At 38.4% G+C, this 27746-nt stretch overlaps 1 long non-coding RNA gene across 1 annotated transcript in view; it reads right to left on the bottom strand.

Moving 5' to 3' along the window:
- LOC139691194 (uncharacterized) overlaps positions 1-27746 on the bottom strand; it is a 281641-nt gene that overhangs the window by 86928 nt on the left and 166967 nt on the right. The window lies entirely within an intron of this gene.

Here is a 27746-nt window from a genome sequence, read left to right on the forward strand (position 1 = left end):
TATAATCCTCATTGGTTGCAAGCAGTCTTTATTGAGTCTTCGTTGATATAAATATTTCAAACTTTCATTCTGCAATAGTTGTACCATAAAATTTGGATCCTTGGTAATATTAATTTTTTATTCCGTTTTTTTTATTGTATTCTATTTTAATGCGCTTGAAAAAAATAACTATTAAACAAATAGAAGATGAAGTGATCCACATTCTATCCTTTTCTTTAGTATCACGTCCTGTACCTCAATTAAATCCCGCTTCCTTCAAAGTACATATTCTATAATTGATTTCAGGCTTCTCTTTGGATCAACCCAACTAAACTTGTGAATTTATTTACACTGCATTTTCGTTTTTATTCAACACATTTTATTTATTTCGTACACATTCCAGAACTTTAGGGAAACCAATCTTCTCTCATTATCCATTTCTGTATGCTCGCCCAAAGTATCTACACCTTCATCATTTATTTTCCTTCCGACTCTTTCACTGAACTCACCCATTATTACCAACTCATGTTCATCCAGACAGTCATTGACCGCTTCTTCTAGGTCTTCGTAAAAACCTCTAATGTTCTCACCAAGGGAGCGTCTTTATCGAGGTTGTATACCGCTATTATTTCCAACTTTGTTCAATGTTCTTGAAGTTTTATTCTTATTATTCTATCATTAACTTGCGTCTCATTAGTTATTCATTGCTTCCAAATCTTTTTTTAAAAGAAAAGATGTATCAGATTTTGCTCTTTCAGTGTTTTCCACTTCCCTCCAGAAAAGAATGTAGTCGCCAATCAATTCTTATCATCGGCTCTTATTTTTTATGTCTGTCATTACCAGTATATCCATTCCTAACAGTTCCTTTTTCTTTATTATTTCCTCATTTTTTTCACTCAATTCCCATACATTCCGTGTTCCATAAATCAAGGTCCTTTTACGCAGTCAAAGTCGTTGTCAGTTAATCCTTCCAGCTTTATTTTCTTTGGGAAATGTGTTTTCGGCTAATCCGTGCGGCTTTATTTTCTTGAGGGAACGTTGCGAAAGTATTTTTACCGGGGCGAGGTGCAGGACCTTCGCCGGAATCCTATCCTGGAGAGCTTGAATTTGAGTTCAGAGTTCCCTCCCAGATGTGATACATATTTCATTTTATATTTTTATATTCAATCTTACTCTTCTAAATACTGTTTTGTAACAATGATTAATGTGAAATTTTTCTTTGGGTTAAGCCAATAATAATTTACCTCAGAATTTAATCTATGTAAAACTTGATGCTTACTATTTAAAGATTGACCTACATCTTTTACGATTTAATATGGTGTCTCTAGGTTATGGTGGTATGCTCCTCGGTGGTATGGGTAGTTGTATTTTAGTTTACTCAATACGATGGAAACTCATACATTTGAAAGAAGTCTATAGGTTTTTCATAAAAGTCCCTGCAAAGTAAAATTGCATGAACATCTTTTGGATGAAAAATATCATCCAGAAACCACTTAGATAAGTACCTAAGTTTACCATTTAAAACTGAGGGATATGCCGAAGCCAGTGGCTTTAACAGAGGGATTCGCTAATTTGCACCGATATGCATAAAATGTACGGTGTCAAAATCTATGTAAAGAGGATCTCTCGATTTCCGACCGAACTTTTCAACTAATTTAGCTACCAACGTGGGAAGAGCGAATAGTGACCAGTAGAGCTTCTAAATAAAAGTAATATTTTCATATATGTATTAAAAATTAATGAGCTTCAGCAGGAATACGTATATGATATTTTTTACTCTATCTCCGAGCAGCGAGAAACGATTGTTACGAACAAAGACTTCAACTTTCAAAGTTAATTTTTTATTATTCACTTTAAATTTTGCCTTTTACATATTAACATTACATATTATTTATTTATAATAACATATTTAACATATTATTATTATATTATTATAGATAAAATATCCAATAAACATGGTGAATGTTATTCCCAATTCACTTGACTTCCCAGAAAATGAATTTCTTTTCAATATTTCCCGCTTTATATACACACCGCGTGATGTTATTATCTCTCTGTGGGTTCATTCGTATTCCTAGAGCATAAATATACTGCGCCAAACTCTATAAATTTATTTCTAGAAATTCTTGATGAAAATGTGGCCTTTCACATCGACTAATACTATTGATTCAACAGACCGCACCCCTCCTTGAATTTTCTCACATTACTCTCCCAACTCAAGTGCTAAACACATCATGTTAACAGGGATTTTGAAAACACCGCGATAATTCCATTAATGTACTTTGGTCAGCGGAGATTAAAGGCGAAATATCGCTCGTCTCGGTGCGAAGGAGGTGTTTATTATGCTCAAGTATCGCGTGTGAATTTCGTGCAATTTTCCCCTGCGAGCGGCGGCATCCTCGCCTCACACGCGGGGCACACTCTTCTTTTTACATCTTATTGGGGCCTCGTGGGAATACACCGGGGAGTCCACAGGCGCATGATAAAACGGGTCGAAGGCGGAAAAAGAGGAGGAGAAATACGATGACTCGCGTTTCGGCGGGTAGGTTATGGTTTGGGCGCGGGAGATTACACGGCCGGACGCGAAAGGGAGGACGTTCCTCGAGGGAGAGGGATCGGGAGGGAGGTTAGGAAGGGGGCCGTAATGAAGGGCGAGGCTATGGAGTGGAGAGAGAAAGGATTCGTGGATTTTGTAGAATATCCCAGGGTGGAATGACGTACCGTCCTTTGCGTTTATTTCGAATTTATCACCTTAAAAAAATGGTCAAAAAAATGCCGGAAGATGCTTCATGCACTTTACCGTGAAATAGTTCCTGCGGTTAACGAGAGCGTTTTTGTTTCGGTTACACGGCGTTACGCTTCCATATATATTCAGCCCAGAGTGGTGAAGGGGAGAATTTCAGTCTTCTGTGCCTGCAACGAAAGTTTTAATGTAAATGCTCTGGTGGAAACAACGCGGTATTTCATGCCTCCGCACGATAGTTTCACAGCAATAGACGTCTGCTCACCTGACTAAGTAACTATAATAAGCCTGGAAAAGTTATTTCGCCTAGTAGAGCTTCGTATTAGGAACTTTCATGACTCCCATTCAGCTTAAGTTTTTGTTTCTAGGGTTATTTACAAAGGCATACGTTCTGACTGACGTTTATGATTTAAGAATATGGATATTATATTTAGAGGCTGAATTATACAAAGTAATCCTTGCCTGGGAGGAAATTCGTTCGTCTTCTATTTTGAGCAAGTCTTCTATATATCCTCAACTTATTGGCCTTGTCATTTTTCTAGATGCTAGTTTTAATAAACCACCAGTCGCGCAGAGAATGTAACATCTTACCTGAAATTATGTAAAAAAATAAAATAGATCAGAGAAGTATATATATAGATGCTGAATAAGCAATAAAATACGAGTCACTCGTATTTGTAAGTAATAAGTTAACTAAATGCTTGTTTCAATAAACGAGGAAAAATACAATATAAATAACAGAGATGGAAAGAAATCCTTCAGCGTTTGATTTGAATGTAAGTTTTCACAACAAAACTAGTAAATAATATTGAATCGTCTAACAAACCGTCCGGAAGGGGTAAAATACGTTCATTATGGGGTTTTTATTGTTAGAGCCTAGTTGGCTATAATAGTATGAAATAAGGGTTCAAATGACACCAAACGCCTGATGTAATATTGAAATAACTTCACATTTCAAATAAAGTCATATTGCGACCATGTCCTTGCGTTGTTCTTCATATTTTTGTATCGCGTTTAAACACTATTAACACTACCAAGTGAAGACAAGTGATTTGACGATTCTATTTTTGTGTTACGTTCATTGGCCAGTGCTTGACCAACACAACAGAGTGTTTATCACTACATAAAGAGTAACGATAGAATATTTCATTCAGGCGTCCAATGCACTGATTTGCTTCGGAGGAGACCCGGGAACTTTGAGGGGCTGATTGCGCTAGGTTAGTTCCAAGGAAAGAGAGACGGTAGTTTCCGTTCTAATTTTCGGAGTTTTTAACCTGGAATAGCATCATCCGTAATAACAATAGGAATGATATTCTGTTTGTGTTTGTTCAATAACTAAAATATATTGCCGTCGTCAGTCAAGTTGATGGAAATGACACGTAATGAGCTTTTGTCGCTTATATATCTCTTCAGTTTTAGATCTTTTTAGCATAGTTTACAGAGGAAGTCAACCTTAAACTTCCTCTAATTCCCGTAGATTAGCACGCTTTATTGAATAAATTATTTAAACGATTTAAACAATCTAAAAGCTTTGTCTATGGAAGAAATGAACACTGTTGAGCAATATCTGAACGTGCGGAAAGGGAAATATGTCATCCTAAGATCGAGCATTTTGATCTCCATGATTGAACCGCCGTCAGCCTTGCATAAACATTTATGTACACAAATTTTATGCATTAAAACAGAAAACTTAGGTTTTGAAATAAATATTGCATAAAATATATTAATGAGTAATTGTTCATAGATATAATTTAAATGAATTCAATTTTTTTTAAATTATATTTTATTTATGATGTCATACTCTATTATATTCTGTATCAATCGTATTATGTACATAATATTGTTTTTTATATATCAACCAAAAAATTCGTGAATATGGCCGCTTTACGATTATGGACCTCGTGCTATTTGTGACTTGCAAACCCAGCGCTTTTACAGTGACGCGGATTTGCATGCTGGTATAAGCAGGCGGTTAAAATCTAAGGCGGCAGATTTCTTCAGAAACGGAATTGAAAAGCTTGTATATCGCTATGATAAATGACTCAATTTGAGTTGTAACTATGTAGACATATATTTTAAGGATACTTCTTTCAAACGTATGAGAATAATAAAAAATTGTTTTTCCAGTAGTTTTGCCATTATATTTTATTTCAAAACGTAAGTTACTTAATGGACAACCCTCTCTGATAACTCGAGGAATTTTCTATTGCAGCGCACATTTCAACAGTTTGCAGTGAGCAAAATAGAAAACCGCAGTCTGCACATAACTACAACAGGATGTATACTGAATTTATGGAGGTTTAGACACCAATATAGTTGTTGTATCCCTACCCACTACCACGCTAGGTCGAAACGTAAGTTACTTTCTTGACAGCCCCCGGTGACACACAATTTTAAGAAATTTTATACATTTATAAAAATAGCCCGCGATCGATGCGATGTTATTGAGACCCAGTGCTCCATGAAATTTTATTCTAAATATCTTCGAGTAAGATTCAAATTTGGATCATAAAATTACATTTGTCTCAGGAATACACTTTATATTTCATTCCATACACACATTATGTTAGGTATACACGTATTTCCGAAGTACCAGAGTGAAAATATGAAATTAAATATGAAGATTCTTTGAAAATTCCTCTCAGATGTATTGAAAACAACATAGCTGGTATGTATAATATTTAAATTTCCAATGATTTGAAAAAAAAGAAAACTAAAAACTATTAAATTGCAAGGAAAAATGATAAATATATCTGTGTTGTAACTTTATATTAAAGAAAAAGTCACTTTTAAGGTCTAGCACGAAGTTCCAGGTTAATTTAACGTATGAAAGAGGTTGAAAAATTACATTCCCAAGGCGTAAAAACAGAGGCTACTTGAGGTAAGTATAGTCCCAGAGTTATTTTTGCGATCTAAAGAACTTAGAGTTTAGAAATAAAATAAATTTTACCGTACATTCTAAAGATTGTTTTAGTGCTTACTAGGCATATCCCAAAAATAAGTAGAATAAATCTGGAGAAAATAATTTATTGCAGATCAAAGTACAAATTGCTAACGTTCTTCATAAGAGCACCCATATGTATCGACATACCGATACCTCCGCCAGTTGTGGTATACTTCCTGTTAGGCATCAACAGGACCCTCATTCAGGCACCTCGCCATGACCTCTTTGACATAATTAAGTGGTCCAAAATGGTACTCAAAGGGGTCATATTTGGGTCCTGCTCAAATACCCATGTATCGACACCAGTAACCACCTATTATAGAAAATTCGGGTATCTTTCACTATGGTTTAATAGGTCAATGGCAAGATTGTCACAAAAGCAGTCTTTTGACAGCATCTTGGGGACCATCTTTGATAATCTGGACCATCTCATGGCTAAATCTTCTGTAAGAATGCAATACACTGTGGGTTCTGAATATTGCACTAATCTGCTACCATCCTGATGATTGGGGGTCAATCAGAATTGAGCATGTGTCTCACTTATGGCATGTTTTACCCAACACCGTATCATTGACGGACTTCAAGGGCGTCCCTCGTCGTCAACCTTCTCTCTACCCTCCAGGACCATCTTGTACCAGCAGAAAACCATTTATTTGGACATTGCTTCATATCCCTAAGCATTGTTTACCATGGTCATGGTCTTTGAAACTGATTTTTCGAGCTTATCACAAAATTTCATCAAATATCGTTGCCCCATGGAACGCGTTATCGTGAATTAGTGGCGCGACCCTCAAACATGGGTCCAGTCTAACAGCGATCAGCACACTGCAAAGGCCCGCAGACGACTGACTCGTGTTGCTTTGCTTTTCCAAGATTTACCTTTCCCATCACAAATTACCCCATTCCACCCGTCCGCGTCGGTGGTAAAAATCATTCTACTTATTTTTGGGTCTGACCCTGTATATTACCATATATTGTCATACCTCATCATTTGCTCTGACGCTACGGGTCTTCAAAAATTTACAAAATAGTAGGTCTTAAGAAAATTCTTTATGGAAATCCATCAATGACTAATCTTTTATTCAGAGCAGAAAATTTACGATAGTATCATCATCATATATCAAACTTCTCATAAATATAAGTATCGGGAATAATTCACAAAGTGCACGCAGGTCCAAGCTGATTGGAGACGAACATTCAGCCCCATATTTCCCTCTGTCACCACAAGAAACGCGACATCGAAAAGGAACATCAAAAGAGAAACGGATGTTGGCTACCGTGCACTTTATTTCTCATTTAAATTCCAAAATCTCGGAGAGGAAACTTTTTGATCGTCACATTCGGGAGGCCTTGGATGGGGAGGAAAAAATAATAAAATGGCCACGTGGCGATCAAATATTTGGTCATGGATGAGGAGGTGAGTACATAAACGCCGTTCCCACCAGGATTGAAGCTAGAATTACACACAAATGCACAAATACACACGTACAAATACACAAATACGCGTAAACATCCCTCGCAACGCACCCTCTCCCCCACTTTGCTTCCCCTCCGAACCACCTCCCGGTTCCCACCCTTCCACGCTACTTCCTCATCGTCCCTCTCTGACCTACGATAATAGTCGTGACGTGTGCGCTCTGCCCCACAGTGAGGTCCTGCGGAGAAGCAGTGACGGCCCACTGTGTGTCAGAGGGGAAGGGGAGGTGGAGAGAGAGGTAGTGGTGGGGCGGCGGTGGAGGGAAGTGGGGCGATGGTGGGGAAGGGAGGACGTGCCACTAATGACGAGGGTCGCTGAGCCGCGATGTCATCGATGGCGATCCGTCCTGGGGACACGCGGGGGTTCTATGGAAGTGTTACAGGGATGGGGCGGGTCTGGTGGCGGCGGACGGGAGATAGGAAGGGGGAGATGGCGAGGAGGGACCGGCCACGGTCATTAGTGCTGCCGAAAGGTAGGATAGTGAGGAAATGGGCGGAGAGGATGGAGGAGAGAATTGGAGAAAATGGGGAAAAAAAGGGTAGGAGAAAGATCGGGGTTAAATGTGCCGGAATTGCCTGACGGCGGAGAATAAAGTGCAGTCTCGTCATTTAACGTCCTAACGGTGAAAATATATTGAGCGGTATGACCTCCAATGCACGTCGTCTCCCTTCAAATTGAGTCCCTTGAAGAATGCTTTGTTTAAAATTTTAAAAGAGCTTGACTTAGTATTTCTAAACTCAGGATTGCAGATCCTCTCAAATCCCCGAAGAGATGGAAGATTTTCGCCATGTTTTCAGGAAATTATGGAAAAAAAGCTGCTTACTTTATATATATAAGTTTTTCGATCGGAGAGAGATATTCGGCAACTTTTCTTCTAAAAGAAAGTACTCCAAATGTTACTGACACAATTTTTGTCATTTTGTTTTTAAAGCATTTATTATGGCACGGTGAAAAGACTACTTGTACCAAAAAAGTTTCGTCACTCGTAATGTGTTTTCTGAAGGCTCACTTCCTTACTGGGCGTAAAAACTTAGTAGAAGGAGCAGACTTTGATACACTATTGAAGGAAATAGGAGGGACGCGTTTCGAATCCTGCAGCGGCTGTCACGACCGAGTTTTATTATTTACCCCATTCCTCTCAGTCTCTGCAAGCTATAGCATTTCTTCAAATAATGAAAGTATTGCCAAAGGATTTCTATGGGGGTGATATTTTTTCTATTGCGTTGCAAGAATGGGAAACAATTTCAGCAGTATTAAAGTTTCATTCAAAAGAATTCGTGCAGTGGGTTATCTGAAGGTATCCTCACATCAATCATTAGCTGAAATCAATCTTTTTTTTTACTCCTGAAGGTATCCGCTCTGTTCGCATCTCAGCCCTTCTCGTCACATCAATACTTTATTAATCCTTCAGGTTTCTTCCTAATATTTCATTCATGATGTTCTTCCTTGATTATGCCGTTCAATTTTTACCTGATTTCTCGTCAAAATTTCGATTTTCTATAGTGTATTATCTCTTTGTTCATATTTAATTAATTATTTTTAGCACGGAAGTATTGGTGTATGGACAGTAAACAATTATTCGTGTGAAAATATTGTCGACTCAAAATCAATTCTGCGAGAGGCTGTGACATTATAAAATGTTAAATAACGTTACAGTTAGAGGATCAGTGTGGTGAATGTTGTTTTAAGATGTTTTCTTACATACTACTAACAGTCTGAGTGAGTGCTGAACTCGTTCGTAATGACTCCCCACAAGCACAGTCTATAATTTTTCGTTGATAGTGGAGAATAAAGTGCACATCATGCAAGAGCCCGACAGCTAGGGCAATTGACACTGTTCTGATGAATGAGCGCGATCTTTCCTTTCTGTGCGTATTTTGAAGTTTTCCACAGAGGTGCGTTAGAAAGAACTTATCATATTTTGACCTTAACTTAGCGTGTCCAGAAGTATTGAAAGGTTTGGCACCAGTGTCTTCCGGTAAGTTGACGAACACCTCACCCAGTAGTGAGCGTTCCACCTCAGTACCCTCCCAAGTCATAGGAAATGTTGTAAACTTAATTTTAGCAACAAAAGTAGATTGGGTTTTCCGTATTTAATTCATGTTTATGCACCAATTTTCCCTGTTAATGTTTGACTCATTATACTCATTGTATAAAATTCTTATTATATGGTTATAAAAATAGGTTTCAAGAACCTACAAAAACCTGGGTAGATACATTTAATAAGTGAAACGGTATCAATAGCGGCCATTATTCCCTATATAATTGTGAAAGATAATGGAGTGTGTATTTGATACAGTGATGAACTGCGATTACCGTATCATCTACGGTTGCTTTCGTGACCGTATTTTAGCCCTATTTTGATATCGGGGACAGTAAATAAGGTTGGCTGAACAGTGTTTTTTTAAGAATAGCTCCAATTGCCGCAGTTATGTATATATCCCTGTTCGTGCTTGAACTACAGGTATATGTATTTCCTCTACACATCGATGGACACCCGAGATACTTGAAAAAGTTATTATTTTACCACGGCACTATATGTGTATTGTTTATCAGTTTGCACTTCAGCCGACCGGTGGAGTGGCTAACGAAAATATTTTCAGTCCAGAAATAAAAGGCAAACAATTAAGGACAAATATAGTTTAGACATGTGTATTTCTAATACGAGTTTTCCCCTTAAAGTTTCATGCCTGTTATTAAAAACAAGGAAACGGCCAACTGCCCTCTGATTTTATTCTATTTCACCCTCAGAATTTATTTTGTGATGCTCAGTTAGGAGAGGGTCTAAATTGTTGAAAACTGCAAGTGAAATTTCGTTTATTTATGCGCGAGAACGGCGATGGATCCAACTTCTAATAATGCGTAGTTAACTGAACCGCGAAACTGTAAACCTGATATCCCGAAACCCTACTTAGAACTGAAAGAACACATATGATGATTTTACTCGGGAGAGTAATTTCGGTATTCGTTTTCATTAAATTAATATACGTATGTCTAAATGTACACATTTGAACGGAACGAAGCGGAGTTACGTGCGCGCACGTGTCCGTACGTAACTCCGCCCCAATAGGCGTTTGAAGCGAGGTACATTGTGCTAGAGTCCTCCGCCGTTGCAATCTATTCCCCTCCCTCAGCCATCACGGCTCCACAACTTCGTTAATTATTTATCCACTCCAGCCTCCCGTGCAATGTTTCGACCGACTTGCCCGCCGTCAAACAAAAAAGTCGACGCGGAGGAGGAAGAGGAGGCCATATCATCTCGTCTGCGATCCCATTCTTCGCTCCCGCGGACCCCGCCATACCCCCAGTGCAACCTCCCCTCCGCCCATTCCCTTCCCCCCTGCCCGCTAACCCTCCTCTCCTTCTCTTTTCCTCTCTTCCCTTTAATTACCACCCCGTGCTCAGTGAGTCCTCATCTCTCCAGGGCCATCGAAAAATGGGGAGCCTGGGATTTCCGGCGTGCAGCAATTGATAAGGAACGGGAGCAGAAAGGCGAGACAGCCAAGTTAGAAAAAAATAAAGCGTTCGGGAGAAATGCGAGGCGGCGATCCGAGCTCTACAACTGATGATGCGCAAATAATATCCATTGATTATACGAACGCCAAAATTGTTCCGTGAAAAGGCGTGATCTACTGGGTATTACTTTCATGCCATTTATTTTAAATGTCGAAAAAACTGATTGAAATTTTGTTCCTGAAACTTCATTTACTTTCCATAATGATGTAGATTTTGGCTTATAAATACACCGCGGATTAATTACAGGCGAAAATAAAGGTTAAAGCTCGTCTCCATCTTGAAATTACAGAAACGACTGCACATTTTCTTATTTCATTAAGTACACATCCATCATCTCATCCATCATCCATCATCTCATAAATTTTTTAGCAAGAATTGTAATAAATTGAACATCTATGAACACACCATTTTCGCCATCCTCATACCATTCTTTTGAAGCATATCTATACATGTATGTGAACATTTCGGCGAATATTCCACGCGCATTCCTGTTCTAACCTGCCATAACGTAGGCGTCTTTACCCCGTTCTTTGTTTTGTCGGAAGTGAATAATATTCTTTCTTACATCCCATAAACGAAAAATACAGATGAAAACTAACTATGCATATCACAAATGTTACAATGGAATACTTTAAAATTTCCTAATGAAAGCAAATTTTCGGAAATGGGATATCGAACTTTCGTCGACATAACTCTTTTTTTTAAGTTAAGGACATGATTTTCATAAACATGTTATACTGATGATCTATCTGTAGGCATAGTTTTGGGATCTGAATAAGATTTTCGAGGTCCGAGGTAAGCTGCAAATTATTGAACTTGTAATTAAATACCTAGCTAGAGCCTTATCTCTTCGAGTGTTCACTGATTCCGAGGCGTGAAAATAGAACAGTTTGTCTCGGGAAAATGGAGGCCGACGATGCCGGACCTCCTCGAGGACATTTCTCCTCTCTTTCAGAGTCCGCGTCCCAGGTTGACGTTCTTCATAATAACGAAGATTCATGGGCACTCTCACGTCCACGAGGTCTCCCACCACCCGATTATTTTGAGGATTGAGACAGATCCACGAGCGACGCAAGAGCTAGAACTCTCTGCTACAATAAGGGTTTTCCACTGCTAATGCATCAACTTGTTACCCCGATCGCCCTCGACATCTGGGAGATGGATCTTTTCCCTTAACGTTCCCAACTATGTCGTTTAATGTCAAATGAAGGTCGGAAGATTTTAGTAAAGGATAGCATACTAGTACTGAAGATTGACTGCCTGTGTGCACTTTAAAAATGATTATTCGACCTATATGCAGTAATTTTTGCAAACTCATTTTGCAAGTGTTGTGCGTAAATTTGATTAAAAGGAAATATATATATATATATATTCTTATATATATATATATATATTCTTATATATTCTTATATATTCTTATATATATATATATATATATTCTTATATATATATATATATATATATTCTTATATATTCTTATATATATATATATATATATATATATATATATATATATATATATATATATATTCTTCAGAGGAAGACGGATTGTTTCCGTCGAAATATCAAGAAATAACGTGTGAGTGTTCTTCTTTTTTTGTGTTTCTATATTGTGTGTTACTGTGTATTGTACTATTCGGCACTTCCGTGTTACGTCTACGAAAGCATATGCATATATATATATATATATATATATATATATATATATATATATATATATATATATGTGTGTTTGTGTGTGTGTGTGTGTGTGTAATGAAAAAATATGCCTCGTGAGTTTATTTCATTCACTTTTGAGTGCTTTAAATTGACATAATATTTCTCCGTCTTGACTTTAATCTTGTTGGTGATTGATCCAATTCGTCTGTCGGTTATATTATTCCAAAGCACAACAATTCCACAACTTCTCATTTTATACTGAAACTCATTGCTCGTTTCTTTAAGTAGGTATTGAATTATAGTATTCACTGGTGTCTTTATGCTATTGCACCAGTCATATAGACATCGCCAATGACACGTTTAAAATTTAAATTCCCTAGAAAACCAATAGTGTTGAAATGCGGGTCGAGTTTTCTGCCTAGTGATGTCACGGAGAGAGGGTACATAATTTTCCTCATGACGAAGCATCCTTGTGTGTCCTGACCCAATGATGAGCATGACCTCTTCTCTATGGCGATTTTTCTGAGAATACTCATGTTAATTGGAAAGGGGATGGATTCATTAATCTATCTGACTCTATCTCATCACCAAATCAAACAATATCTCATATTTTGAGCATTTTTTTCCGCTGAAAACGAGTGGCTACTAAAACAGGACATTTCCCTTTCCATTATATTCGGTGCTTTTTTCTATTCGGTTTGTCACTGTTCCCTGTTCTCCTTTTAAATCTATTACGCGCAGAGTTGTAAATAAACCAAGAGCTGATCATTCCCCCTTTTCATACTTGAAAATACCGCAAGCAAACCTCGTCAAAAACACAATATTACTTAATTTCTATCAGAGTTTCTTCATTAGGTTGCAAAATTCCATAACGGCTGATCACCTTCACGAGTATGTAGCCAAGAGCGTTGCTACTTGCACAGTAATGCTATGCTGTTAGGTGGATAAGTAATAAACTTATTTTAGAATTCCTTTGAATATTTAATTTTCTGTCATTATCTCCTCATTTTGCAACTTAAGTTTTCATCTTATTTATATTTGATTTAGGATCCGATATTACATACTCTATCTATAGGTGCCCTTGCTCCAGTGCTACTATAGAGCGTCACAAAGGGTGGGCCATGACCAGAGGGCGGTTTTGTCTATACACTCAATCACCCCAACAGAATTCAACTCACGTATTGAAATTTATTTGAAGCAATTCTGTCAATTATCTTCAAAAGAAATCCGTTATGGTAGTGGTACATCACTGCTGAAGTATTTGTTTACCCCAGAGTTAAGTGAGACAAGGAAAAATCAAAGATAAGGCTAGACACCAGATACTAGTCTTCCTCGCAGGCATATTTTTGACCTTCATGTTAGTTCGTTGACCCAATCAAGATGGAAAAACCTGCTTCTAACACGACATGCCGTACGGTCGAGGAAATAAACATGCCTACCCTTTCCCTCTAGGAAAATCATCAAAGATATTCAAGGATCGGGAAATTTCACGACGATAAGGCTTATTATTTCAGAAGTAATAAATTGACACCTGGAATTGAGGATTTCTTTATTTCCCTTGCATCACTGACATCGCCGGAGAGAGGGTATCATAGAGGGAGGGTATCTTCAACTGCTTGGCAGCATATCTATTTTTTGCAGGTTTCGAGATTTAATGTGTGGGTGGCAAATGTGGTTCACTTCCTAATATTGGTCATGCGTGCCTAAAACATACTGTACTTATTCTTTAAGACAATTTTTAATTACTCTCCCTGTTATTTTTTCCTCTTTTCGTGTTTGTCTATTTTTCTGGTGGTGGGTGAAATAACTCCCAAGCTTTAAATCTTGGCCAATGAATTGGGGTGCTGGGAAATATGAACCACACCCCCAATTTTCAATAGTTTTTTTCTAGATAGCTTAATTAGTAGAACATCGGCCCAGCAAGTCAAAGGTCCGTGGTTCAATTCCCATCCAAGGAAGTTTTTTTCAGCTTGGCACCCCTCTACCTTCCCTACTAACCTTGTGTTTGTCTCTTATGTGTGTTTCTATTCCATTTCCCCATATAATATATCAAAGTGAATATATATTTACTGTTCCCTTAATATCCATGGCTAGTAACCCTTCCCATTCCGCCCATTTTTACCCACCTCTCCCCTTCTTGGGCTCAATCCAGTTTTCTATCCTCTTCTGAATAGCGTTTACATATGTTCTAGCCTTGTGAACTCTATTTTAGACCTCATTCCTTATTTAAAAAATATGTATTAAAAAAATATATATAAATATATGCATATTTAATATCATATATTTATATAATATATTTAAAATGGTATAAATGTGTGTATATATGTATATATATATATATATATATATATATATATATATATATATATATATATATATATAGATGATTTCGTCGACGTAACACGTAAGTGTTGAATAATAAATTGAACGGCAACAAAACAATACAGGCACACTTAAAAAGATCACTCACACGTTATTTCTTGATTATTTCGACGAAATTCTGCTCCGTCTTCATCGGAAGATATAGAAGTGCTTATATATATATATATATATATATATATATATATATATATATATATATATATATATATATATATATATATATAAATGATTAAGTAATGAGGCTGGATGGAATAGTTGTGAACACAATTCAGAATAGGAAAGAAATCTGGATTGGAATGATACTGGCACAATTCAATAGGAGGAAAATGGATACTAGCAATGGCTATTGATGGGAAAGCGGTGAAAGACTAGTGGGAGAATGAGGCGAACGTAATTTGTAGGTGATGTGAAAATTGGAGTGTTACATAAGGAGACGAAATAACAGGCGTGGAACAGGATAGAACGGAGACAGCGATGATGTACCGGACCTACCACTATGAAGAGTATCAGATGATGAATGGATATATAATGTATGTTCGAAGTGAAGGAGATGGCTATGACAAATATTAAGAGGGCGAACATGAGAACTGGAAAAAAAAACTTGATGTTAACCAGTGCCTAATGACCAAAATAAGGGGTCGACGAGCGTAAATGTCACCAATGATAAACAAAATGACGCGTCCACGAACGGGGCTAACATTTAAAGTGCCGAACGAACGATATTACTTGGATCCACTCGTTTCTCCACCCTCATCTTCGCCCCCGGAATTCATTTCTCTCCCGGGCCGACCAACGCTTCCCATTCGCACTCTGTTTATCTCCGTTGCCATCATTTCCTCGTTCCTTCTTTATTCTTTCTCCTTCGCCCAGCCCCCCCCCTCACCCTCCCTCTCCCTCCGTCTTCCTCTTTCTCGCTGGGTCTTGTTATCTACGTCGCAACCCGCGCTCTTCAATGCACGCCCACCCACCCACGACCGCCCTCCTCCCTTCCCTCCCAGATCCCCTCCTCGACAACCCCATTTCCATCCTCTATATTCCTTTCCCCCATTCCCTCACTCCGTATCGCCTCTTCCTCGCCTTCGTTAAAGTCATCATGCGCGCATTATGGAGGAAGATAAGAGGACCGAGGGAGCGGGGGAGGCGGAGGAGGACGGGAAAAAAGATGAAGGGGGGTGTGGGGAAGATGCGGAGGGAGAAAATGAAGAGGGTGGTCGGAAGGGGGTGGGCGATGATGCGCTCGCCGTGCGTTATTCGTTCATGCCCACGAGCCCCCCCAGGGCTTCGGGAAAAGGGAATGAAAAATAAAAACAAAAGGAAGGCACCGCGGACTCGTGTATATTTCCCTCCCCTCGCTCCTTCCACCACCCCCTCCCCTCCCCTCCCTCTCTCCTCCCACCGCGTGTTACAATACAGAAATACAACGAAAGGACAGGGAAATATTTTTTTCATGTTTGGTTTTTATCAAAAATATAATGGCCGTACGTTTCCATGCTTTCGTTGTGTAGCGAAGCACATTGCGCCGAAAGGCAGATTGAGGGGGAAGGTTGGGGGTGGAAGTGGGATTGAGGGGGCGGTAGGGTCGCGGGGGAGTTGAGAGCGACCGGGAAATGGGGGTTAGGAAGGAAGAAGGGTATTCGGGGGAGGGTTTCGTGAAGAGGGGTAGGGGAAGGACGCAAAGGGGGAGGTTCGCGAAAATGCAGGCGCATCTGGATCACGTGACATAAAACACCATTGGGAGGAATTATTATCATTTTGTTCCTGCCAATTCTTTTTTGCGGATCGTGCATTTGCTGCCACACTCTAACAAACCACGAGAGACTATGCGCACTTCTTTGTGTGTGAGTGTGTATGTATGCGTGTGTTTGAGCTTGCTTGAGTGAGTGTGCGAACGTGTACCGTTGTGTGTGTGCGTGTGTGTAAGGGCTTCGGAATAGGAGGAATGATAAGTGAAATCGTTATCAACGGCATTGTATCTGGAGGAAAAAAATTGAGCTATGCTCTTTGCTGTCTTTCGCTCGACGAAGTTATTTCGTATAGAATTCAATGCATTGATGGACAAGTCCGAAACGTTGGATGAGCTTTCATTATACTTATCAACCAGACTATTGCATTTACAGTGTTTCCGTGCATTCCAATATTTTGTTTCATCTAGTTGCTAAAACATTTGCTGCGAATTGGTGCTAGAATAAGTTATTTTTTCGTAAAATTTGCCTGTTGCTATTACAATGTACTGCCTGATGAGAATACCAGCAGGGGAGATAAATCGCCAAGAGGGGCGACTAAAAAAATATGAAACACTTCATGAGTGTAATTCTCATCATCTTAAAGCCTTTAAGCAATTTATTGGAACATTTCCATCGATTTACAATGCCTAAGTAATTCAAGTGTATATTTTAAGCAGAATTACTTTGAAGAGTTGGAAAAAGGTTCCAAATATCACAACAGCTTAGATATGTTTCATGTTAAAGTATTACAAACGATAATATGAACTGGTATTATATTCCTACTGGAAGGATCAAGTTAAAATCAGTTCATCTTCACCTGGTACCCCATTTGGTCACTCCATACTCTTCTCTATCCATGGAGTTTTGGTTCAAGACTGTGTTTAATCTAGAAAACCCTTTGCCAGTCTCAATTCGGGATTTGAATCCTTTCATATAGCGCACTTCCTACACCCTCATGTCCAGCATTTTATGCCTCTTGAAACCAACATACCACTGTAAAAGAATTGCAATATCTCATTAAATAGGCTTTAGGGGACCATTAGATATATGTGTACAAAGATCATAGCCCTACTTTTTCTGATTATATCCGAGATATTTTTTATCTGACTGTATAGTCAGTTCCCTCGTCATCTGTTTGAGCCATATTTTATATTTCGAGGCTCTAATACCTTTCTAAGAATTTTTTTCTTCACTTATTCGAGCTTCTTAAGAAATCCTGTCCTTATTAAGTTCAAGCATTCGTCTGTAGCTTTAGGACGGATCACTGCCTGGTATTCTCTTGATTTTTTATTAATAGGTGGAAGTTTCTGGTAGTGGGTATTCATAATGAATTTTACATAAATTTTATCTTATTCGTGTACAGGAAATGGGATCCGTGATCCCATTGCCTCCTTTTGTATCAGATCATTCTCTCTCCATTCTTTAAGATTTTAAATTCCCTCCCATATGTGATTTCTTTCCTCTTCTAAGATTCATTTTGAATATTCTAAGGCACATTTATAATGAATATTATATGAATACACAAAAACGCAAACATACGTTTTATCAAGTTTTATAACACAATTTCGTGTCGGTTCCAATAATAAGTTTCTATGTCTGATTTTAAAATGTGACCATTGACGTTAGCTTTCAAGTGAGAATTAATCACAACATTGACTGAATAGTATCCTCATTTGCCATCTTTGAAGGTTCATTATTTAAAATAATGTAATTTCTGCGGAGGGAAAACAAGTATTGCTATGAGAGGTCATGGAAAAAGTAGCGATAAATGAAATTGTGTATGAAGTCATTGATTTGGAGGGCAATGAAGGCAAATAAAGAGAGACTTTTTACTTAGTCTTCATTGATATTAGCCCAGAGAAAACTGAAATTGAAAAAAAGCGAAAAGAAAATAAGTATGCATACACGGATGGGATGTAAACAGCATCTGAGAACAAATCAAACTGATTTGTTGTCCAAGCTCTCCGAGTTTTTATTCGATCGGTAAAATAGCCGAAAGATTTGTTTGACGCCCATCACTGTTAAACATTTTTTGGGTGTATGGTAGGAAAATCTAGGTAAGCGGGATTATCAATGTGAAACTTTGCCACCCAAGAAGTATTATGCCACGAATGAATTTTACGCCTCATGCAGACCAAAAAATAGTTAGTACTCGTTGTTTTAGAAATTTTGGTATTGATTTTAATTGAAAACTATATCACTGTGTAAGTATATTTAGCGGGATTATTCTTTGCATCCAGATGTGACAAGATACTCGTTAATTCTGTCATATTATTACCGTTAGCTAGTTATTGTTTGGTCCCACTATTTCAGTGGCATTCATCATTTTGATCAGATGGTGTTTTTGACTGGATTCGCGCCAAAATCAGTTTAATTCGATCCCTTACCTGTTTTAACGGAGGTAACGAAATGGAAGATATTTTCTTAATAAAAGCGCCTGCATAACGCTTTATTTCGTTTTAAATGCAAGAACAATATTGGCAATAGAGTTTTTCTCCATGATAGAAAATAATCGAATGATGCCGGGTGGCACAGAGTTCAATTGTGATATCGCGGCTGCTTGTCTCACCGTCCCTTCGGCTCCTCTCGAATTTAAGTTACGAACGGTAAATTGTGTCATCAATGATTATTATTCTATATATAAGCGACTATGACGACGTTAGTTTGAACGGCATACAGCATGCAGTTGAACATTTTGACTATCATCTTCAAAATGGGCTTGATTATCACCTGCGCTATCCTAACAAATGGTTAAATTTTCAAAAAATGTATAAAACTTTTAGAGTAGTGGTCTAGGAGCATACTTTTCTAAATTTATTCCGCGTTTTCAGATAGAGTTTGGATTGAGAATTCTTGAAATGTATCCATTATCTCAGAGTTACAGTTTTTTTAAGGCTTGTTGAGTCATCTCATTCGAGATCCGGTTTAATTTATTTCAGGCACGAAATTCACGAAACTAATGATTTCATAAAAATTAACACCACAAAGCTTGATTCACGTAAATTGCAAGATTTAAAATACTGGAGTTTCACCTTTCCTCGAAAATTCTTCGGCTTTAATTTCCAAATGGTATACTTTCGCGGGTGAATCTTTTTTTACGAAAATTAATCCTTCAGGACCAGCAGCACAACACAGAAGTCTCAAAAGTTTATTCAGAAACTTTCCATTCGGAAACTATGGATAAATGAATGAACTAAATAAATATTGGATTTAGAGTTATCATGTCTCAATTTTTGCTTGACGTGATTCCGAATTTTTAATTTGTTTATGAAGCCTCCACCCTTTGTTGGTCCCTTGGTCCGACCATGATATGCGTCCCCGCCGGTGGCTTTAGTGCTGTAATTTGAGTTGGTGCCATCCATATATGTGACGGTGATAATGTCGGTCAGCTAAATCAGCAGAACGTGTCGCAGCATACTATCAATGCAAATGGCCAGTGACGTGTGTGGCCGTATCCGGCCAAGCGGTAGAGGCGTTATGGGGGAACGGGCGAAGAAGAGCGGCGGAGAGAGGTCGGCCAATCGACCGGTCGGCTCGCGGTGGAACTCCCACCGGAATCCATCCGCGGGAATAACGCCACTCGCACGCCGCTAACGGACCTCCCTCCCATGTTAATAAATAATTGCTATGTTATTTCATTGATGTTCCCGCGAGGACGTGTTCCAGAATGAAGAGGAGAACCATTAGTCCTCGGAGATACATTTCCTTAAAGTCTGCTCTCACATATACCCACCAGAATCTTGGAGAACACCGTAGATAGCTCATATCACATTAATCCTTTGACACCTGAAGCAATTAACCCTTTATATTTCTGCTTTCTAACTATCCTTTAAAATTATTTCTAACTTATTATGATTGTCTTAAATAGCATGAAGAAGAATAAGAGGGTCATTTTAAAGAGAAAATAAGTGCCGAGACCGATTCTACTTGCAGTAAAAACAAAAAAACGATTATGCTCGACTTAGATAAAATTAAAGATACATAAAAACACTTATGATTTTCAATGAAGCATCTTATTTAACTCTGTAGTATTTAACTCAGTTTTAAGATTGGTCGTAACATTTTCTGTCCCTCTCATAAATGCTTATCGATCAACTTCCACTCTGCTACGATGAGATGAAATTCTAGGCTGGTTATTGGTGGGTGATTGCATGGCTAGACACACAGAGATGAATGTGTATATAAAGATAGCATCACGTGAAACATCTGATGGGAGTAACTCTCGCCTTCGAAAATGTTATTTTAATTACACATATACATATTAGACTGAGCTCATAACTTTCTATAACCGTTGCCCAACTCCAATTAATTACAACCTGCCTTGAATAAAATGAACAGGTCAAAAAATGTAACTCCATAATGTTTGAGACAGAGAATATAGGTTACCCAGAATTTTTGACCCTATGTAATCTGTACTCTGTATTTGCCATGCCTTGTGATCCTTTGAGTAAAATAAAATGGATCGCCCAAAAGCTTTCACACAAATAAATGCACCAGAAACGCAATTTTGGGTGTCATGATGACTACGTTAAATGTTCAGCGGTAGTTCTTAAGAAGAAAAACTTCATTCTAAATCTCATATCATTGTATAAGACGTAATATGGCTTATTTACTATATTATATTTTCAAAGTAAACAAATGCAGCCTGATCCACTAGGTGGATATTAAAAGCGCAAAGCTAGAAATAATAAATGTATTCTTCTACAAGCAGGAGTAAAATGAGTAAACATCTCCATAAAAGCAAAACGTGGATAACATCAAAATCAAATATTTTAGTAGAGTTTTCAATAAGATAATATATCACTAATTATTATAAGTTTTACCCTTGAGTATTTTTTGATGGTTAATGAAATAAATATGTAAAACGTACATAGATGCTTTCTTCGATCAGCTCAATATCCTGCAGATGAATACCAATAAGAAAAATAGACAGATCCTTAAAAAAATAGAATTAATCTAAGATAAGTGTTCATATTAAAAATTATGGAGACGATTTACAAAAGCACTTGAAAAATCGGCTCGAGTAACGGTCAACGAAGGAATATGTATACCAAGCCTTCACTAGCATTAATAGCGTATCGCGAGGGTAAATGTGATAAACCAAGTTATTTCTTGCGTAATGAGAATCGTGGGAAACATCTTCATAGGGATAACTCAAACAGAGTTTTGTTCGGTGCGCGAACAAAATTTCTCGAATGTTCAGCACACTGCGGAATGCATAACATCCATTCCAGATTGAATTATTTAAACCGTTGGAGGTCATTCGCTTTATTTTATTCAGGATGTGTACCAATTGCCACCGGCAAGTCTTTTGTCACCGCTCGCTTCTAAGGCTTTTTACTTCCGGCAAAGGGCTTAGGCAGCGACTGCGACGCCGGTTTCTTTCTTCTCGGAAGAACCTTACCCCATTCCACCAATCCCATGCCATCTATTCGCAATCCTATTTGTCTTCACTTAGCCCCGACTTTTCTGCACTCCGTACAAGACTGGCTCGCACCTCCCCGTTCGATTCCGAGGCATTACCCCTCTCATAGCCCCCCCTCCCAAACACCTCTCCCCGTACCTCTCCAAGCACTCCGTGGTATCGCGAGGCGTTTCTTTATGTTTCCCTTTACGCGTGGCCGATCCTTCGCCTCTCGTGGAGGGACAAGAGCATCCCTTGGGACTGTCGTGTGCTCTCTCTCCATCTCTCGCAACCGTGACAAAGAGGGCAGGGAGGATGCGAACGAGCGGGAGAAGGGGGCGTGGCTCCTTTAAAAGGCAGAGGCGGAACCCTTTCTCCCCTTCGTAACTTAGTATCCACCTAGCTCCCATTCTCTTTCTGAGACTCACCTCACTGAGCACCGGAACTTTTTTCCAAATTCACATACCTTTTTTACCGTTCCTCCTCTTTTTATATAAATAGTATATGCACGTACCTATGTATATCCACATTTGGATATATATATATATATATATATATATATATATATATATGTATATATATATATGTATATATATATGTATATATATATGTATATATATATATAAATATATATATATATATGTATATATATATATGTATATATATATATATATATATATGTATATATATATATGTATATATATATTTATTATTTATTCATACTATTTATTTTTACCATATATTTATCCATAGATATTCCATCCATTGCAGTTTCATGAGCAATGAAGACATTAATCATAAAACAGCGTACAAACCCGACAACGTTTCCATTTTTTTGTTAATCTTCTACAGGGCTAATGGTCTCAAGTTTTAGTAACGATAAGTATTAATCGCATTTTTTATCCGTACAACATAAAAAAACCTCAAAAAATAATAAATAGAATTGTAAACACCTATTTTTTGAACAATTTAATAAAAATATTTAGTATATATGTAAAGCTACGAGTTTGACATGTATTTTAAAACCACTATAATGTTGTTTCGGTTTTCCAAGATTATTCGGGTCTCCCACCGGGTCCACGTTCGTAGGGTTGCCGACGTTTCGATGGCCGAGTCGTCCATCGTCTTCAGGGTCCATCGTCTTCGTCCTGAGTACCGACATGCCCTGAAGACGATGGACGACTCGGCCATCGAAACGTCGGCAACCCTACGAACGTGGACCCGGTGGGAGACCCGAATAATCTTGGAAAACATTATTCGCCGGGAAAGTACCAGATCATTCTTGTTTCGGTTTTATTTAAATGTTTTGGTGTTAATTATATATGTATTGCTTTGATTTAGCTTGATGAATAGAAACGTGCTCCAAAATTTGAGAGTATATATTCCTAAAGAAAGATACCAAATAAATGGAAGTATAGGAGGATTTGTGAGGTAAATTTAGTGAATTACGTCTCAAAATAGCAAAACGTCTTGATGATAGACCAGTAAGAGACAGGAACACATAGAAGAAACAAAGGACAACTCACATTGCTAATTTCCGGTCGATATTCGCCATCGATGTGAGAACGGTTAGTTGCCAAAGATTAACTATGTACGTTTATTTTTTTTATATTTCTTTTTCGTCCCCTATCGTAGAGACATTTTTGCAACTTCAAATGGCTGCTTTAATCATTCAGTGTATATGCATGCATATGTACGACGATGAGTTGCATTCAAAGATTAGTATCATTTAAGGCGAGACTTGACTGCCTGGTTTTGGTACTGGGAACAAACAGCAAGGTTCTATGTGGGTATTTGCGTCGCTAAACACCAAAGAAATCCAAGTGTTGGCTTCAGCTGGAAAATTTATAGTCAATACATTTTTTACATTTAGGAAATGGTATATCAGCCTGTCTCTCTAGCAAACAAAAATTTTTATGAAGCATACAATAGGGACGAACTAAAAATACTGCAACATCAATCACAGATGGCCACATTTAAAATCAAGAGGCTGGATACCGAACCACCATTATGCACGGCTGCGCATCACAAATGTTGTTAATGTGTTTATCTTGAAACTTAATGAGACTTATTTTTTTAATCCTTTCTATTGTCCAAACCTAGTCCCTTGTGACTTTTTCCTTATTAATGGGAGGGGACACCTCCTTTTTTGTGAACTGAATAGGTTTCACATTGCCGCGGCTGCCACTGACACAATACTAGAGTCAAATAAAGAAACTAGTACAACGTGTACTATATTTTATTAAAGGGTGTCAATCGATTTGAAATAAAATGTTTTAACATTAAATTAGGAGGGTAAAAGAGTTTTATCACTCTTTATCGGATAGTCTTCTTAATTGATTAATAACTCTTGGCAACTGAAACATACATTATTCATATGATTTTATCTGTGTTCAAAATCTGTAAAATTTGAAGCAATCGCTTAAGATAAAATTTAAATCAATGTTAAAATTTTTATATTATTTTTTGATCGATTTAATGTTTAAAAAGAAAATTATAAGATTGCACGTGACTGCGATTAGGTGAGTGACGAAATTTTCATAAGTGATTTTCAATTTTCCACACGCTTGTATGATATTCCTTCTAACATTTCGTCACCTGAGTAAATGATGGCTAACAAAATCTCATTTAGAAAGATTTATTACAAGCTATTTTTATAGGAAATTCGGCTAGAGGGATTCCATCTGAATTTTACTGTATGGAGGTGCTTAAGGTCCTAGATGTCAGCCCTTTGCATATAATTTACCTTTACTCAACCTCCATTGTCATCTCCAAAACAACTTGTGTGGACCTGTTCCAGCAACCGTTAAACTTTCCTCCAGAAGCGACGCAAGGATAGGCGTTCCACTCTGACCACATTCTGCGCCTCCTGGACCGTCCATCGCCCCCTCAAGTTCCACCTTCCTTGGCCATCTTGAGCTCTCTCCTTCGTTCCTTACGCTTGGTCCTCCCATCGCCCCCTCCCCCTCCTTCACCATTCCTACACCTCCCCACATCCTATCCCTCAATCTCGCCACCACCCTCCACTGAATCTCGCCCCGAGCTCACGTGCCAAGAGCCAAAGTTTCCCGTTTGCAGGGAGCGGGAGTGAGCAAGAGAGAGAGAGGGAGTGGGATGGAGAGAGAGAGAGTGGGAGCGTCGGGGCGGGTGAGTGATCTAGTAAACCTTTGCCTCTCAAGTGAGTAATGAATAGCGAGGCTTTGGGAACTGGATGAAATGAGAAAATGTTTCCGTTTGTGGAGGCGAGATGGGGGGAGGGGGGGAGAGAGTGGCTGTAGGAGATTGAAACGGAGGGGAGGTTGGAAACGGGATGGGAGGTTGCTGGCGCACCTTCCCAGTGTGCCAGGAAAGTGGAGGATGGAGGTAAGGTTCGAGGCAAAAGAGTGATCGTGGGGTGGTCGCAACTAGGTCGTGTGGGGTTTCTGGTGAATGTTTATGTGGTTGTGACGAGGAATGATCAAGGAACCTTCCAGAGGGAGGGTGGCCATCCGATTCTCTCTCTGTCTTCTTCAAATAGGTTCCTTAAGAAATGGGCAGGTTTCAGACGATAATAGCAACGCCAATCAAAAGCGTGCGGAAATGTTTGATATAAATTTACAATTGCTTTACCTATTGAAATTTGATGTCATTTGACTGATTTCCACCCGGTTTTTTTATATCCTTGGAATATTAAGTTAGTGAATTATTCTAACTTATGCATACAGATAATATCAACCCTAAGCTTCCCCAAACCCTCCATCCCAATTTCCCCATTTGTCAGCCACACCTTTGGAAGAAATGCGCAAAATTGCGATGTGCGAAAAAATGTGCGAAATTTAACACCCCAACTCATTTCAATCCTTTCACCTTCCCCCACCATAAGTATAGTTACTTTAGAAAGCACAGATATACTTGTCTCCGTCGAGAGCATTAAATTTTTGAAACCATGGTGACACTAAGGTTTAAGTGTGGATAAATATTTTAGGAAATATTCCATTATCCGTTATGTAACGTTTTCATTTATTAAATCCCGAGTCCCTTCGTTATTGAAGAATGGCAAAAAACTGCGGGAGATGCCACGATGGTACCTTTTTGACGGATTCATCCACTAATATGCATTACAATGCAACAATTCCAGAGTGTTTAAGCACTCGGCCGGACATTAAGGGGTCCGGGATCGAATCCCAGTAAAGGCGGATGATTATTACACTTTGGAATTGATGCATAGCATTGAAGAATTGGTTTTACTTTCAAACCGATAATACTTGTATGTTTTCTCAACTAGACGGTTTTATATTTTTGAAATATTTTAAATTCATTGAATATCTCCATCGGGGGTTTCTTTTGACATTCACCCTAGACAAGTGATGGAATTAATTAGTCCCGCATCTAATCGGGAGAGCGAGATCTCCCCTCCCATACCTCCGCCATTGGATTGTTTGTTTATCAGCCTGTATGTGGGCGGGGAGAGAATGAGATAGAGAAAGCGAAATTCTTGTTTGAAGGTTGAAAGAACCGGAGCCTATTCCAAGAAAATGGACTACTAGGCGGGAGATTCGCGGACTTCAGAAAGAAATGGGAGACGATAAGAAAGAGTGAGAGGTGCCGTGGGATGGCAGATTATTTTCTATTGTTGAGGGAAATGACATCGATCATTAGAAAAAACAATTACGAGTACATATGCGGGATTTTTTTATGATCTTCATACAGAGTGCATCATTACATAACAGTAATAATTGAATGGAAACTGCAATAAAAATTAAAACTTTTGCGACGTGATCGAGGAGGTGTAAAAGCGTCCAGCAACGTGTGATGGGGAAGTGGAGGACGTTAAAAATATTTTCTCTGTGGTTATAACTCTTATAGTACCCACTTATGAGAAATACCCTAGAGCTTGAATGAAAAACTAGAGTCTTCCTCAATGGTCACGCATCTGGTGCTTGAGAGCATGTTCAACAGATTGTAGGGTAGCCTTCAATAGACGGAAATTTAGATTGTAAATCCAGATTCTACTTATTAATTCCGATTATTATTTCCGTTTAAGAGCCATATAATTTACATTAAACCTAATAGAATATATATAAATCTTTATCAAAGAATTTTTATCTAAATATTTATCTTCATCAAAGAATTTACTTTCAATTGCTACATCATATAAAACTTAAAAGTGTTTATATTTCATTACATAATTGATATTTCGGTCAAAGAGTTTTTATAAGCGCTGACCTGGTTTTTGTATGCCCATGCTGTACCATATTACCGCCATGTAGTTGAGGAAGCATTGGACTTCATCTTTCACCTCATGTTCGCTTGCTATGGGTGATGAAACTTGCGTGTTCTAATTCACACCTGAGACCGAACAGCAATCACGAGAGTGGCGGAATTCCTCATCGCCCAAGTCGCGAAAATTCAAGCAACGCACAATCTGCTGGCAACATAATGGCAATTATGTTTTCGTTAAAAATGAGGTATTGTTGCTCGACTTCATGACTAATGGGGCCACAATTACCGACAGATATTGAAAGACATATAAACCACTCAGATGGGCGATTCAAAATCTGAAAAGTGGAATGCTGAGAATAGGAGTAAGTCTTCTTCACGACAACGCTCGTCCCACGCCGTATCAAACCGTCGCTGTTCTCCAACAGTTTGATTGGGACATCATCACCCATCCAACCTGTACTTCAGACTAAGCACCCAATGACTACCGCACTTGTCTTCTAAGCTGAAAGAACATTTGGTCGGAAGGAGCTGCAGCGACCATGACGAGGCAAAAGATGAGATCCAACACTTCCTCAACAGCAAGGTGGCAAGCTGGTATGGCATGGGCATACAAAAAAATAACGCAGCGCCTATAGAAATGCATAAATAGGAATGAACACTATGTTGAAAAATAGATTACGTTTAATATTTAACATAATATTATGTATTGAAAATAA

Source organism: Hetaerina americana, unplaced genomic scaffold, assembly GCF_022747635.1.
Source record: "Hetaerina americana unplaced genomic scaffold, ioHetAmer1.1.p SCAF_30, whole genome shotgun sequence".
In the NCBI taxonomy this organism is placed as follows: Eukaryota; Metazoa; Arthropoda; class Insecta; order Odonata; family Calopterygidae; genus Hetaerina; species Hetaerina americana.